The 14,836-nt window shown below is 41.3% G+C and overlaps 1 protein-coding gene across 2 annotated transcripts in view; it reads left to right on the plus strand.

Moving 5' to 3' along the window:
• Positions 1-785: 785 nt before the first annotated feature.
• The window catches only part of LOC143146995 (uncharacterized), a 101,550-nt gene continuing 87,499 nt past the window's right edge, over positions 786-14,836 (plus strand). Inside the window, exons 1-2 of one of the 2 annotated variants that reach the window (XM_076311795.1) lie at positions 786-1,192; positions 6,506-6,564. The gene's annotated coding sequence lies outside the window, so the exon portion shown is untranslated. The remainder of the gene's footprint in view (positions 1,193-6,505; positions 6,565-14,836) is intronic. The other variant, XM_076311794.1, reaches the window with a different exon arrangement.

Here is a 14,836-nt window from a genome sequence, read left to right on the forward strand (position 1 = left end):
GCATTTTTTTAATAGAACGACAAATTTTCCCGAATGCGAATTTGCATTGTTCCACGGTACCAACGATAATCGGATCAAGTTAATCCGTTTACCTCGTTGCGTTCAAAAGAGCCATTTTTGTATGCATTGTTCCTTTCTAGTTTAATATTATTCGAAAGAAATTCCTTAGAAGATATTTAACACTCGATGGGACCGCCTAAAGCGTATGCATCATGACGTTGAACGATCATATAGTATACATTGCGGATATTGCACGCGTTATTGGAACTACTTCTCAATTTCTTGCGTTTAGTGATACGAAGGTTAAGGAAACACAATCTGTTCATTGGGATCAATACTGCTATTCGTTTGTAAATGTTGCTGAAGTTTAATTGAAAGAAGAAATAATATCACAAACGAGTCAATTCCTTTCAGAAGTTAAAAAACGGTAAATTTTTGTTGCACGTTATGATAAATCGTAAATCTTCGATTGAGCGAAATACGTTGTGTTCGATAAGTGCTCGAAGCTTCGTTCGACAAAGGAGTTTCAAAGCGATCGAGTGGATTTAAGAAAGGCCAGTTTATCGTTCGAGGTAAAGGAAAAACAAGAGTATAGAAAAAGCAGGAAGGAAAGAAATATAATCATTGAAAAATATGAGAAAAGAAACAACCTTTCGAATTGAGCGTCACTGTGGCTTCGATAAATGTCGTCGGCAGAGGCAGCGCCTCCTCTCGGGTGTGTTAGATGTCGGTTCGGGCGCGTTCGGTTCTTTTCGCAAGGAAGTTGCCGACGAGTGGCGCGACGAGACGGGACGCGACTCGCGTTGCCAGTCACCGACAAAGCTTCGTCGCGTAAGTGTCTTTTTTGGATATAGTTCACTGTAGCAACTGTGCGCCCTTTGCGTTTACGATTGCTATTGCCATTATAGTTGTAGTTCCGACACGCCGGACAAAAGTATCGAAGAGCGGTGTTGTGTCAAGTACGCGAATTCAAGTAACAACATATCTGGGTATACCAAAAATCCTTCCGAAACATTATCGATCCGGCGTTTAGGTGAAGTGAATACGAACGTGTGCCTGTGTAAAGTTGTGTAGCGGCGTCGCGTCATTCCGCGCCATTCGGTGATTTGTTTTGACATGTGTGTGTTCTGCCATATTGGATTATCGCATCGTGTCTTAAGGGTTGTACAAGCGCGAGTGTCGCGTTGAAAAGGTATGCCGTGTTTATATTTTGTCTCGATTTATACCCCTTGTTAATCCTGGGGAGAAACGTAAGAATAGGATTATTCGCGTTGTGTTCGATCGAATAAGCTTGTCAATGAAGAAAAAGCACCGACGGATCACCGACCTGCTGTGATTCACAACCGATGTCTCGTTTCGATTTCAAAATAATAGTCGTTTAATGTTCATCGGAAATTTCGAGGCTATGTCGAGAAATGGCTGTCGCGTTCTATTAGTTCTCTCGCTCGCTCGATTGTACAAGCGGATCGCAAAACACATTGGTACCAGAATTATAGTATGCGATACCACCTTTATGAAATACAAACAATATTTACGCGATAACGCGCCTCGTAACTCGGGTAATAGTATGGTTATAAATATCGAGTCATCCCGGTATGGCTATAAAATATTGATTTGTGTCAAGGTTCGTGAACTCATATTTACTTAATAATTTCACATCTGGACGAACCAAAAGGAAGCGGCGATTAAATACAGCGAATCAGCGTTACCTTTGTTTCCAACTTTTCTCATTGACTCTGGTTGGTAAACTCATTGGAACCACGCAACAATTGTCGTTCGTTTTATTTTCAATGGTTAAAAGCTCGTGTCCAAGATAGTTACGGTACACACGGGCAACGCCAGTGGACGATCTTCGCAACCGGAGTAGACTTTTAAGGGTTAAGGGATAATCGCTTCCTTCTAATTTCATAGATCCTTGAGAATCTGTGGCTTTGATCGATGAGAAGTACTGCAGGGGGCCAGGGGGCGAGAAGGAGGAGGAGGAGGTGGTGGAGGAGGAGAAGGAGGTAAAGAATGAGAAACAAGAGTTTCTTCGACGACTGGTTTCGTCGCTACTATTGCTCTCTGTCAGCTGTCAGCCGTAGATACGGTCCTAAGCTATGCACAGACTTACGTAATCCAATTACGCGCAAGCCGTGTGACACCATCATAGTAATCGCGGTGATTCACATTTCCCGCGTTCAAAATTTATGCGATCGTCTTCTCTCGTCGCGATTGTTTCGCGGCTAACATAAAGAGACGCGCAGTTTTAGAACCGTACTGAATTTAATTTCCCGGCAAGATCGACGTAGAGACGAATTAATTAAAATCGCATCGACACGAGCGAATATACTTTCTCAGCCCTGCTGTTGCGCGGCGCTCTGCGAAAAATCTCTTTTTGTCCTCTCCTCTTTACCAGTCCGTTTTCAGCGGAGAACGTTTATTCGATTCGAGGAGCGGCCCCAGCGCCGATTATCCCGAAAAAGAGACGTTGTCGATTAACTTCGTTTCGGGTGAAAACACTTGCGTTCCAACTACGCAAACACCATATACGTACACATATTCTTCCACTTTATGGATTTGTGACGAGACGAGGCGTTACGTTGCGCGATGCTACGCAACTGAATCGTAAACAACGCGAGGGTCGAATTTAGCACGGATGTTTCTCTCCTTCTCGAATGGATCGTACGCGAAGCGGTGTCGCGTCTTCCTCGCGTGAAAAAAGAACACGCAAGCATTGAACGTGACCCGATTCACTCGGGCTATTCTTGGGTACAGGCGGGCGTTTAAAATCGTCTGTGTATACAACGCACAGTTCAAACGATTTTATACGTACCACCACGGTTGAACGAAAAGCGCGAGATTTTCGATTGGCGGAGCAAGATCGGTGACGCGCGTTCCACCAATCAGAAGCCGGAACGCGGTTCGCGCCTTCCGCGCATCTGTGCAATATCGATGGAGAATCGTTCGAACCGAGTTTACCGTATCCTCCCCGTACTTCGCAACACGTTCGATGCGTAACTATGCGCCTAATATCGTAACAGTAGTTTTTCCTTCCTTCATTCCAAGGCCGCCTGTCTTAGATACGAGTCGACGCGCAATCGAAAATTCGCGCTTTGATCCCGCGGTTCGCGTCTCGAGAACGGACACTCGAGAAAGTCGTACAAGAAAAGGATTTCTTCTTAATTAACTTGATCTAATCGCAGGTGCGAAAAAGAAGAGAGTTCGTCTCGTGGGATAACCGTTCTTTAAATCGGAGACGCCTTTTGTCTCGGAATTTCGCTTTTTCGTTCGATCTAATTAAGTTCTCTTCACCGACCGGACGAAACGTTGATATTATCGGGCAAACTTGAAATTATTGTTCCCCTTGATAATCGACGTTCTCGACGAAAAATTACAACACGAAAATCTTTCCCAACGAAGAAGAATCGTATATTCGTTAATACGATACAACATATCGACCGCTTTGTTTCCTCGCTTCGGTCGATTTTCCGCACTATCGAAATTTGTTTTTCGAACGATTTGTTCCGAAAGGTGAATCGTCGATGGTACGTCAGCGTAACGCGAGCATAGAGACGAATTAGACACCGATAGAGTTACGCGCGAACCGAAGAAAAGCGGATAAAATTAGTCGCGTGGAAAGCGTGCTCGGTCGGCCGTCAGGCACAAGCTATCATAAAATGCTTTCGCTGCTACTTCTTTTAACCCGTCCTCGTCGAATCGTCTCTTTTATGCAGGGTGTTTCGCAATGAGTAACATAACCGAGAGGCAGCGATCGAGGCAAAAATAATCTGAAAACGTGGAACAGAAATGTTTCGCAGGATGCTCCGTTTTCGAGGATATCGATTACGGTTATTATTTTATTTGTAAACGAATAACGAATGAAACATTGTAACGACTAAGTTTGTCATACAATTGATAACAATGTTACGATTATTGTTAATATTCTTACTTAATTAATATTAACCAACTGTACCCGGAACTCGTACCTTATTATATAACGTATCGAAAGCATGGTTATGCTCCTAGAGTTCTGTAATAGAATTCGGGAGACGTAATCGTGTTGCCAAGAATGATACTCTTGTATAACCGTTTTCCCTTATCACTTTTTTATTTATTCACTACAAGAGCAACGACTCCGAATGGTAACATTATTCGGATGAAATAACGTAGCATCGGATCGCTCCGATTTTTAATTAACGCAGAAAATGGTATTATCGGTAAACTTACGCGGCGAATTTACTAATATTCCTCTCGTGTATCATATTTTTTAATTTCTTCTTTTAATAGATTCTTTTTCAATAGAAGATTCTAAACGGAATATTCTAAATTCTTGCCCTTTGATCGTTTAACAAGTTTAACTCGTACTTTCCTATTTTCACGCGGCGATTTATGTCTTTTTTTTTGTTTTTTTTTTTTTGTGAAAACTATTGTGACCGCAGCTGTAAAATCGAGAACGTATACGTACATACATACACACACGTGAAACGAGAAACTTTTGCTCGACTCGATCGACAATGTCCCGTTCCGTATCGAGTGCTCGATTTATTTGCATTCGACGAGATTTCTTGTTCGAACGATGCCATTTTGACCTCGACACGTCGGGTAAATAGTGTCTGCGACGTGTCCGTTTAACGAGAGACAAATAGAACCCCTGCGAAGTGTTTGGCGCATCGAGAACAAAAAGTCCCCAGACCCTAGTCCTTGAGCACGCACTCTGTGCGTGTGCCCAACATCTGTTACCCTCGGTTCCTAATTGTTATTGCACGTACGTTGTTCGCGTTGCCCGCAGCAACGCTCGTTAAACTTTTCTGTTGCGTTATCGGCGGAATGCTCGGCAGTTCTCTTCTTTGCTGGTTTTTTTTTTTTCTTTGCTTTTTGTTTTTTCTTCTTCTTCTCTCCACCGTATACGTTGCACACGGGTCCATTAATTCTTGCCGTTTGAGGGGAACGCAGCACGCCAATCGTATCTCTTTCTCCTTCGCAACAAGTTTCTAGTTGTCGCGCGGCTGAAACGTTACGATGTTCCTTCAATTTATAACGCTCTACTTGTCGCTCGAATAAAATTTACAAAATACGAGTCAAGTGTAACAGAATTCGTTCTCGAAACGTTTACGGCGCACGTATTGCGTGAAAATGTGTTCGTCGATAAGCCATTGGGTTGCTCGGAAAGACATTTCGTTTTTTTTTTTTTCATACACATATAAACGTTTATACAGTCTAAAAAAATCGTGTTTCATTATTTTTACCAAATAAATGTTTATACACTCTAAAGAAAATCGTGTTTCATTTTCATTAAATAAATGTTTATACACTCTAAAGAAAATCGTGTTTCATTTTCACCAAATAAACGTTCATACACTCTAAAGAAAATCGTGTTTCATTCTTACCAAATAAATGTTTATACACTCTAAAGAAAATCGTGTTTCATTTTCATTAAATAAATGTTTATACACTCTAAAGAAAATCGTGTTTCATTTTCACCAAATAAACGTTCATACACTCTAAAGAAAATCGTGTTTCATTCTTACCAAATAAATGTTTATACACTCTAAAGAAAATCGTGTTTCATTCTTACCAAATAAATGTTTATACACTCTAAAGAAAATCGTGTTTCATTTTCACCAAATAAATGTTTATACACTCTAAAGAAAATCGTGTTTCATTCTTACCAAATAAATGTTTATACACTCTAAAGAAAATCGTGTTTCATTCTTACCAAATAAATGTTTATACACTCTAAAGAAAATCGTGTTTCATTCTTACCAAATAAATGCTTACACATTCTAAAGAAAATCGTGTTTCATTTTCACCAAAAGAAACGAAATGACCTCCCAATGACAACCCAATATTGAAAAGTTACAAAATCTCGGAGCTAAACGACGACGTTCGTTTAACGAATAGCAGCGTGATTCTTGGATCGATAACTTATCGAAACTCTGTTAATATTGCGGAGCAATCGTGGGAGCATTGACGTTTCACAGGGTATTCGTAAAGCTTGTAATACCGTGTTTTTTTATTCCTAGAACGAAACGAGTAGCGTTCGACGAATACCGATTTAACCCTTGGATCGATAATCTATTATAAGTTTTAAATACGATAGACCTGTCGATGGAGTATCGTTCTTGTTTCGTGGACACTCGTATTTAGATTACGAGTATCGGTATACGTTTTCGAAGCTAGAAGCTCGCCGTGAAGGAGAAGGGGACGCGTTTGGCAATAATTAATGGTCCCGGGTGTACACCAGCTATCGAAAAAAAAAAACTTGACCTTACTACCACACGCGTCTAGACACGCTTCAATTTCCGATTGGTTGAACGCGGTAGAACGTGTAGGCTGATTGACGTCTCCAGCGCATTTGTGGTAATACGGACAAGTTTTTTTTCTTTTTTTTTTCCAAGCCAATGTACGTGTGTACACTTCCGACGATCTCTCTCATTTTAGCGATTAACCGCCCACGAAATTCTCCGTTCTTGAACGCGAAGCGGACACTGGGTTTAATCGGTGGATTTCTTTTCTATTCCAGAACGACGTTATTCGAGGCAACGATGGATCCTACGATCAGAGCTGCGTGGATCAGTTAAGGTAAGAACGAGATATGTATATTAACGTTTAATCGGTACGGTGACGTACATCTGCCCGTGTACTTGGTACCGCGGGGTCGATCATGACCCGTTACCGACGACAGTTGCACGGAGTACGCGCGAACAACGAACAACGGACTTTTCAGAAAACGCTAATTATATCGGTAACCATACGGAAGAATACGAAACGAGTAGAAAGTTTAACGTAACATCGGTGACCCAACGATACCAACCACGGGTTAAAAATATGCATCGATCGCAACAGCTGTTCGTGTCTAACAAGAGCCATACAATTTATAATTATCGTTCGAACAATCGTATCAACCGGTATTGTATAACGTACGGTAAATTGTTACGTCTAGAAGGCGAGGTTTTTTCGGATCCGTCTCACCGATGAGTTCATCGTTAACTTAGGAACGCCAATTCGTTGTATGTAAATAACTAATTCAATATTGTGATTCCGACGCGACGAAAAACACCATACACTAATCTCACGTACGTAATGTAAATCGTTGATAATACAGTTTCGAAAGGTAGTTTTCGTTGATTAGTCATCGACGATTAAAAAGTCGTTCGATGCAATCGTCGTTCGGAGTACGTTTCGATCGATCGTTTTATCGGTTTTTCGTTTTTACTGTCGGTGTACGTCTACGAAATCGTTGCTTCCAACAATGAAATTCAACCGATGAGTTTAAAGAAGAACGCTCCCGAACGAGAACGAGAGACGTTATTATTATACACTACGGTCGGTTAAGAATCGTCGGTTGTCATTAGGTCATTAGGTCGACTCGACGATCCAGTGCACGTGGAACGATGGATGGAGAAGATTTCGAGCACGAGTTATTATTAGGACGAGTTCTCTCGTACTGAAATTGTCTGTCCCCCTCTCCTCCTCTCTCTCTCTCTCTCTCTCTCTCTCTCTCTCTCTCTCCCTTTCGTTCTCACCCACTTTAAATCCGTATATCCGTGTATCCGCGGGTATCTATTGTTCATTTATCAAGGATCGAATCGATACGCAAAGATGCAGCCGATACTCGGTCCGTTTTCTAATCGTTGGAGTTGTTCGCAAGCAACCGTTAACAGTTACTCGTTTGCGTGCTCGCTTTGACATTCAATCGATAGTACTTCCGATAGATTTACCGCCTACTATCGCGTACTTGATTTCTTCACGGACGAATTACTTTGTGCACGGTACGAATAAAAATTCAAAGCTATATCGACCCGTAACGTTTACCAACCTTTCGTCCATGGTTTCTCCGTTACTCGAGTTTGATAATCGGCTTGAAATTTCAGTCGTGCATTTCGTGTCACAATATGTAAAACAAACTTAAGAACCGAACGTACACGCGCGTGCCGGTATCCCGGAAGTAAGCGAAATAGTAGACGAACGGTAGTTGTAATCTAGCACGATAAATATGCAGATTACTTTGTTCCTACGATTAAATAATTCAGCTTTCAAATCGTTATAACACCGGGCCGTTGTGCGAAGTTACATCGCAAGGAACAAAATACTTTGCAACCCAATTATACGCGTGCCTAAATTCGGACAAAGAGCATAGACCGAATTTTTATGAAGCGTAATGTTTCTTCTCCGAGCGTAGTCGAACAGAAACCGTTGCGGATAATCCAACGTGGAAAGAAGTTTGCCAATCGAACGTGAAACATTGTTCCATCGTCGATGTGCAACGATTTCTGTACGAGCAGTTAAAAATAATAGGATATTAATTTTGCATGATGTAAAAAAAACAAAAAAAAACAATCCAGAACGATACGAAAAGCGAGATTCGGTGCTCTATCGTTGAGCTTAACCTGTAGACCTGTAGACCGAGAGCGTCTACGTTTTGGTTCGTGGTCGAATGATTTTGTTTGGGTCTGTTTCTGCGCATCGATGGTCGACCCCAAGCCATACCTCGAGCACGAATGGCCAACTTGCCGTAAAGTCGGTTCGTACCGGTCGAGTGTTTAAACGGAGGAAATCCGTCAAAATGTGGCCGAAGTACGAACGATTAGGTTTTTCGGGGAATCGTTAACGTTTACTTTGCTCTCCGAGCGACAAAGTTGGTTGGCACTTGTGGGCGCGATCGTGGAGGTTTATCCGTATTGGAAACAGCGACAGTCTCGAACAGAGAAAGAAAGGTGCGTATGTTTGGGATGTGAGTAGCCGGGGTGGAAGGGGACGGAATGGGATGGCGGTCGGAGGAAAAGAAGAAGAAACGAAATACCCTTCGCGAAGCCAACCGCGGTGCATTTGTTGGATGCACATATACGGCGCAGCCTGCTCACGCATTTAATGAATAGAGTCGCGTTTGCGTCGAGTTAATGCGCACGAATGGAAGCCAACAAGCTTTTTCGATGCGCGGTTAGTGTACATACGTTGTACATATATCGAATAGCGGTTTGAGCGCGCAACCTGGAGGAACCTTCCGTAGCAACGATACCGCCGACTTTTGTTTACATTTGAATAGTGTCGAATACCTCCGCAGACGGCCGTAGAAACTTACGAACGTTTTATTTGTTATTTAATTTTTCCCTTAACGTACCGACCATTTGGAGATTGCCTCTGTACGGCCTCTGTCTATTCGTGAAAATATATTTCAGACGGTCGTAGGCCCTTCGGCGTCGAGAATTCGTACACTTTGAAAAATAATTTAAACGATGAACGGAAGAATCCTTTACGCGTCTAGCTTTTCACAGTGCTTTCGTCCGACATCGCTACATTTCGTTTGTTTCTTTCTTTTTCTTCTTCTTCTATTTTTGCCGCGGTCCACGCGCAACATTCGTAATTCGGTCCGAAGACAGCTCTCGAATGTGTACCCGGGCCCGCGTATTACGCAATTACCATGGTTCGAAATGTACACTTTCTTCTAATTTGCGTAATTGAAACATAAAGCAATAAGAAACGGTCGGTTCGTGCATCGACGCGGCTTCCGTTTCGATGCAAAAAAAACTGTTCGTTTCGCTATTCGATCCGATAAGAATCGAGCTTGTTTGTTTAGCGAACTAGCGGATTGTAACGAATAACGCGCGATGTAAGAAAACCGTAGAGCGTAAGGCATCGATGGTGAACGAAACTGTGAGACACGGATGTGAGTATGCTGTTGTCCCGCTCTCGCGTGCACTCGCTCGGCGTCGGTACAGCGAATGGAAGATGTGGGAACGCCGTGCCCTGTATTTCTCGTCTGCCTTTCGATGCTCGGTGTTCCGTTTATTTTCTTCTTTTTTTTTTTGCGCGCGCGCGCGCGAGATAAGTCGTTTGATTCGTTCCACCTTTCTCTCCCCATTTTCTGACGGAACTTTGTTCTCTTAAACATCCTTTTTCGCCTCGACGAGGAACGATATTGCACCGACGTTGCTACCGCAGTTCCTTTCGCGGGCGCGCGCGCCTGCGCAGTTGTGTACGTGCGCGGGAGGGGGCAAGAAGAAAGAGAAAGCACACGTTCAAACCATTATCCGATGAGATACCGCTCACTTTGTATCCGTTTTTGCGTTAGCTATTCTTTTCGTCTCGCTTACGTCAAACTTGAATTCAGCGTGGGTATCGGTAAAGTTGTATGCGCGAGTGTAAAAAAAAAAAAAGAAAAAAAAAACGAATCATGGAAAAAGGTGACGCGAGTTTACACGACACCTATGCCCTTGTATTCTTAACACTTGGAACGGTATCGTTGTCTATCGAATTAACACGTCGAGTGCCAAGCAAGTTTTTCCATTCGCGTACTGAACACCGCATGGGCGTTCCAAGGTTAGCCCCGTTATTAGTCCCGATTATCGTTACGTAAAAACTAGAAAAAGTTCGCTACCTCAACGACGCCGCGATTATTATTTGACAGCGCGTTACCGATGGAATTAACGTTGTTCGGAAGTTCACAAGCATTAGATCGTAATTACGATAAATAACACTTTAACGCGGCATCGGAACAATTATGAAACTACTTGAGCCGCTAATTATAACCCGATAACAGTTCTCACGTTGCAAGTTCCGATGGGAACGGGCAAATTGAATTTCTTTACACTTCGAGATGAAATTCTTCGTCTCCGAATAGAATTTATCCAACGTAAGAACGAAAAAGAATTTCTCGTCCAACGGTGAAACTCCGTAAGCACAGTATTCACAATGTTACGTATACGTTACAATCCAGTGTGCTCTCTGCGTCGTATCCATCATCGTGGATTAGCCGGCTGGTAATAAATGTTTCGAAACAACTGTTTCCACGGAACTTTTATCATGCGCATTATTATAAAGTAAGCATTTTTCCAAGCATTTTCTTCGCCGTTTCAACCGAAACGGAATACAATTTCCGTATATACGTTTCGTCGAAATATATCACCCGGCGAAATATTCTTTAAAGTGATAAACTTCCAAGAGGATTAAACGAGAAGTATATACAAACGTTGACCGTTTCTCTCGATTAACTGGTTTAAAGGAAACTGTGTAAGGTTAAAGTGTCGAGCACGGACATCCGCCACGGCACTCCACGTGTTATACATAGATAAACGTAGAAGCATCGTAGACCCTTGTGTTGCTCGCTCGCGGCTGAACCAACGATGGACGAGCAGCCACTCTGCCTTTGATACGGAATTTGTAAAAGAATTCATCTTGCCGGTTTGCTACTTTGATTTCGTACTTTCTCTATCGGTGTTGTTACGTAACGTTACGCTTCACCTATCTCGTCGGCGAGAGAGTCGTCTATCCTGAAACTGTAGGCATTCCTCGCGGAAATTCGTTCGCGGCGAGTGGGAAAAACCTTTCGAGTCGAGATTCTTGTTCAGAGGGCAAACCGTGTGTGTATTTTGTCTTCGTTCGCGCGCTCTTCGTTCGAATTCGTGGGAATTCGATCTATCGTGTGTCGTCGATAGAATGCAACGAATCGATAACGAGTTGTTATCTACCGGCATAAAGTGATCACGGTTTAACGGTGAATAAAATTATACCGATGTAACAACGAATACGTGACCCGAACGGGAACAGAAACGTCACCACGGATGTAAATACACGCTTAAGATACATGCACGTCGCAGGTATGTATTTTCCTTTTCTCATGGTTTTCGTTTCTCACGTCACGTGCGACGATTACTCGAGATCTGTAAATACGCGTGCACTTCATTGGCGAACGTCGTTGCGCAAGAACCGCGAAATATTGGGTTCTTTGGAAAGTCTAGATAAATACAATTTACACAAAAACGTAACACATTTACTCAAAAACGTTCTCGAGTGAGAATGAATTCGTAGGTAAGGTATTGACTTCTAAAAAAAAGAGTAAAGTTATTCACGAACTGAATAATTTGCTTACTTGAATGGAATTTAATATGCGCAATAATCGTTAATATTTTGACACTGTTTACGTTAATATTTTTCAAATAATATAAATCCGTTTATACACGTTTCTATCTATATAATTACAACTTACACGGAAACAAGTCATACTAAAATTAAAACGAGCGTAACCTTTTTCACATTTTCTTACATCACGAATGATAAAAGTTATATTAACGCGACTTGTTTTCGTGTAAATTGTATTTATATAGAATTTATCTAGATAGAAACGAGTATATGCGGATTTATATTATTTTTAACAAATACGAATTAGTTCTTCTCGCTGTAAATAATTTCCAAAATATTAGTGATTATTATGCATATTAAATTGTATACATTCTTTCGTTACGAGCAATTTATCGAATCAGTGATAGTATTTAAACAGGAACGAAATCGTTCTGTTTCTTAATAGCTAATATTTGATTAGAAGGCTACGCCAATGGTGCAGTATTCTCTCTCACTCGGTTTCGCTATGGTCCCCATTGATCTTCCTCGTCGTCTTTGGTCAATGGCGATTCTTGTTTACGATCGTACGAGCGACATGTTGTGCTTTCTTCTCGCGGACGGATAATATTGTGTTGTTTGGAAAGTCATTTCATTTTTTTTTTGGTGAAAATGAAACACAATTTTTTTAGAGTGTATAAATATTTTATTAAATTATATATTCTCCATTTTGGAAAACGAAATCACTTTCCAAACAATACTTTTGCTGCGTGTAGTGATTTCGTTCGATCGAGAACGAAATAGGATATTCCGAATCGCAAATATGTTTCTCCTTATTGAAAATGACGAATATTCCAAGAATCAGTTTACGCCATGTTGGAGACTGTCGCGTAAACTGTAATCGGTTTCCAACAAATTGAAATTCCACGATACGGTTTTCGGTACCGTATTTGAATAAAAAGAACTAATAATCACAAATGGAGCTACCACAACCAAAACTATATACCGACAGAATACAGAATCAACCCTACTTACAAGTGACAATTTTTACACTGGATCGAACCAATGGAATCACACTTGTCCCCCTCTTTATCGTTGTTTATGTTTCCGCGACCAACGGTCCCAGGTGAGAGCGATACTCGAGGGACACGTAGTCGAGATCGATACTTCGTTCATTAATGAAAATGAAAATGTTCAACAATCGTGAAAAACAAAGTTGAAACCGATGCTCGTGAATTGCGGGACCGAATTGAGTAGGAAAACAGTCGGTGAAAGTGTATTATCGTTTATTTATAATAAATGTTTCTAACTTGGATCTAGGTGTTCACTGTATTTAAAAGTAACAATTATCTGAAAATTAAATTGAACGTAAGTTCACGTTAATACCAAGAGGACGTAGACTACAATCTAATTATTGTATATATGAAAAAGTTAAGGATGAATATCTACTGCACCGCCTTCGGGCAATAAGGTTTCATTCATAAAGGAAGAAATATAAATAGGTTACGCTGGGTCAGTACGCAGTACTAACGTCGACCGCTAACGAAGGTTCGTGAAACAGTTTAGAGTACGTACATACCGAGGTGCCCGAGGGGTTAAAGCAGTTTTCATTCACGTTGTCCCTTAATTTTTCGCAACACAGCCGGTTCTACAATGTACATCTACCTTGTGCATCTTGTGGCTTATCGTATCTCAGTATCGATGGTTTTAAAAAATTATTCGCGCGACAGGCGATAAAACTTGTTTACGTATACCACGTATGTACGATCTGTACGTTTACGAACAGAATTCTTCCTATTTTCGAACATTTGGATTCGTAAGTTCAAGAAGACGGGGTACACTCGATCGCGATGTTAAATTTCACATGAAATTTTCAAAGTCACGTATTTAGGCACTGGAGTGACCGATAGTCGTTATACGTTTGAACTCACGCGAACGTGAGGGTGGCCGCGATTGATGCAATCATTGTGATCACGAGTTTGCGCAGAGCATCGAAACTAATTCCTTCGAGTCGATCGATGAACAAGAATAGACGGCCATGAAGATACGACTGCAACGAAAAATATGTTTCGGGTACAACGTAACGAGGTGAAATTTGAATTTAACGAGATCCTTGTGTCTTGGCATTCGAGGGGGATCAAGAGGTCGTTTCACGACGCGTCTTTAAATATGTATCTAAACAGCACGTACGCTATACAAATGACCGTTACTTTATGCCAACGAACGGTTCCACTCGTTTCCATATATCCGAGGAAAGTAGCGATTCTTTCCCGGCATCGACCTCTTTTCTTGCGTAGACACGTTGCTCTACGAGAAAAGTAATTGGAATTCGTTGAAAGTGGGAAGATGGATCTCAACAGTGAGCGAGTATCGGATTATCAACTTGTGGTAGTTTGCAACCGAATCCGATAAGATACGCGTGCAGGATGAATTATCCACCGATGAAACTTAACATTTTCATATTTTTCATCTTGTATCTCTACGAGGCTATCGGTAATGGATCGGTGAGGTTTTTCCCACGAAAAGGAGTAAACGTTATTATTTACATCATTTGGTCTATTTTTAATTTCACGATGCTTTTACGAAAATTTCAATCACGTAAAATTAAAAATAATCCAAGTAAGGTCGTGTTTCGATTCATTTTTCTCAGGAAGATGCAAAGATAAGTGTATGGATTGGATGGTATATTTTATAACCGGAGAAACAATGGAGGGAGATTTTGCATTGTATAAATCCAATGGAAAATTGTTAGTTGAAATTAGCTCTGTATGGGTCCACAAATTGCGTCATGGTTGAAGTACTTCTTTAAGGGGGGACACCACTCTGAGAAGTCAAAGATTGGGTAATTTTTGCGAATTTTTTTTCCAAGTAGTTGCTAAATGAAAAATGTAGTCTTTTTCAGAGAATGTAGGTATAACTTTCAGCTTCATTTTACAATTTTGCGAAAGTATAAATCGTACAAAATAGCAAAGTTATTCGCTATTCCCAGAACTCCTTCCGATGAAGCATTGTTTGTTGG

This window comes from Ptiloglossa arizonensis, chromosome 5 (genome assembly GCF_051014685.1).
Source record: "Ptiloglossa arizonensis isolate GNS036 chromosome 5, iyPtiAriz1_principal, whole genome shotgun sequence".
Taxonomy (NCBI): Eukaryota; Metazoa; Arthropoda; class Insecta; order Hymenoptera; family Colletidae; genus Ptiloglossa; species Ptiloglossa arizonensis.